This window comes from Montipora capricornis, chromosome 8, assembly GCF_036669925.1.
Source record: "Montipora capricornis isolate CH-2021 chromosome 8, ASM3666992v2, whole genome shotgun sequence".
NCBI classification, from domain to species: Eukaryota; Metazoa; Cnidaria; class Anthozoa; order Scleractinia; family Acroporidae; genus Montipora; species Montipora capricornis.
Genome location: NC_090890.1, coordinates 35,433,899 through 35,436,398, shown reverse-complemented (window position 1 = coordinate 35,436,398; position 2,500 = coordinate 35,433,899). Strand labels below are relative to the sequence as shown.

Here is a 2,500-nt window from a genome sequence, read left to right as displayed (position 1 = left end):
TTCGGGTGGCTAAACCAACCTTCTTCAGGTACAATGAGATTTTACATTGAATTGCTTCTTTGTACATATAATTATATAGTAAATGGATGTTGACGTAATACTGGAAGAATATGATAAAGTATGGTAGTTACAACAAATTGGAATTCAAATTCTAAGAGTAACGGAAAAATAACGAAATTGACTGTAAATAATAAACTGAAATTTAATACGTTTCTTCTTGGATATTAAGACCGTTGGGATCAATTATCCTGCGTTTTGAAATTAAGAAAAGCTTCCCTGGCCTTACGGATCGAGTCTCTGTTGGAAAATATTTTTTCGATAGGAATTAATTGCATGTCCTTAGAAATGTTGTCGAGAGAGGAGAGGAAATGTTCTGCGACTGTAGTAGTTTTGGATTTGGTATTAGCGTTATCTACAGTGCGGCGGTGTTGAAAACGGTCTTTTAAACGTCGTTAAGTTTTTCCTATGTACTGTAGATGGCATCTGTTACATTGAATCATATACATAAACAGAATGTATACTGACGACCTCATTGACGAGAAGACAAAACAATACCTAATACAACCTAACGTAAAACCAGGACGTTTTTACATCCTTCCCAAAGTACACAAGCCCGGTAACCCAGTAAGCCCCACTGTTTCATCCAATAGTCATCCCACTGAACACATATCCCATTTTGTTGACCACCATCTTCAACCTCTTGTCCACAAGCTACCATCTTATGTTAAAGACACTTATGATTTTCTCAATAAACTCCTTACCATTGGCAAATTACCCTCTAATTCATTATTAGTAACACTTGACGTCTCATCTTTATACACCAATATTCCACATAATGAAGGTACGGAATGCTTGTGATATTTTTTTACGCACTGATCCTCACAACACCATCATCCCTACTGGCACTATTTGCGACCTCATCCGCGTAATTCTCACCATGAATAATTTCACTTTCACCTCTTTTCCCTACTTTCCCAACCGCGAGAAAACCGCGGTAAATCTGCCATCGCCAAAAAAATGTTATTTTTCTCAAAAAATGTTTAAAGTTAGGGGGAACAAATACATCATTTTAAAGCTAAGAAAATAAGCTTTCCAACAGCATATAACTTATTTACAGACAACTGAAATCTTTTGTAAAAGCGAAAGTTGAACGAAAAAATTTAACAAAAATAACACAAAAATATATTTTCCAGGCAAAATTTGCTCATTTTAGCGTTGATTAAGAATTTTGGATGCAAAACTAAAATTTTCTTCAATTTGACCGAAAACTGATGAGGCACGAATATTTTTGGATTTTTTGGAATAATCGGATTAGCGATCAATGCGTAATGTGATAAGGTGATGACAGTGTCAAATTTGCGACCCGTTGCTAACGGCAACGGAAGCGATCGCATTAAGATAACTGACCTCTGTTTGCCAAAAAAACACCCAAATAACCGATTTTTCGACGGAAAATTCATCCCAGAGGATGAAACTATTTACTGGACATGTAATAAAGGTAAATATGTGCGAGCGAAAGCGAAAACAAGCGAATATTTTGAGGGAAAACGCAATTCTGTGAGATCAAAGGACATGTGCACAAGACACGCAGTTGTATCGCTAAGTAAATAATCTTACCTTTTCACCGATTTTAACGCTTGAAATCCCATCCAATGAACCAGAAATCCTTTTCTTAATCTATTCCGAAGCCTTTAGAGTAATTTTTTGGCTGAAAAACTTTAGAAAAACCGCTTCGCGAGAGCTCCGCGATCGATTGAAAATTTGGTCATTGCATCTGCTCAAATTGCCTGAATTAGAATGGACGTCATGTAGGCGCAATGAAAGCTAGAAAGCCGAGATTTTCGGGAGAAACTGGGGCTATATCTCCCCAGTAAACACGCCAAATTTCAACGCGATCGATGAAAAAGACGCTGCCCTACGAATCCTACAAGAATGAATCCTGAAGTAACCATTTTCGGGGAGGATTAAGAAAAAGAGTTTAATGATAGCAGAAACCCATAAGAGTTGAAACCTGTAACGCGCGTTCACAGCTTCCGAATATTCAGTGCAAACTGATTGGTTGAATGTTTCAGTGCTAAGTACCATATTTGAAAACCCCTCGCTCTTGTTGTTCCAAATATGGTACTTAGCACATTGAATAGTCAGAAGCTTGTTTCACAGCACACAAGGGGCCGTTACACGTTTCAACCCTTATGGGTTTCTGATGATAGCCAATACCTTCAAATAGACCGCACAGTTATGGGCACTAAAATAGCCCACTCTTTTGCTAACCTTTTCCTTGGGTATTTCGAAAAAAATGCTTTAAGGACGCCTCATTTCAACTCCATACTTGGTTGAGATACATCGATGACATTTTTATGATCTGGACTGAAAGTCCCGAAAACCTAAAACTTTGCATCGACTATATCTCAATAGCATTAACCCTACCATAATATTCACCAGCTCACACTCTCCGACCGATGTTGCTTTCCTTAACGTTAACGTTTCACTTACTAGGGAC

The 2,500-nt window shown here is 37.8% G+C and overlaps 1 protein-coding gene across 2 annotated transcripts in view; it reads right to left on the bottom strand.

Annotated features, from left to right (window-relative positions):
* The window catches only part of LOC138014542 (collagen triple helix repeat-containing protein 1-like), a 21,623-nt gene that overhangs the window by 1,794 nt on the left and 17,329 nt on the right, over window positions 1-2,500 (bottom strand). The window contains exon 1 of one of the 2 annotated variants that reach the window (XR_011125325.1): window positions 1,618-1,778. The exons of the other annotated variant lie outside the window; for it this stretch is intronic. The gene's annotated coding sequence lies outside the window, so the exon portion shown is untranslated. Of the gene's footprint in view, window positions 1-1,617; window positions 1,779-2,500 lie in introns of those variants that run through there. 2 annotated transcript variants of the gene reach the window in all.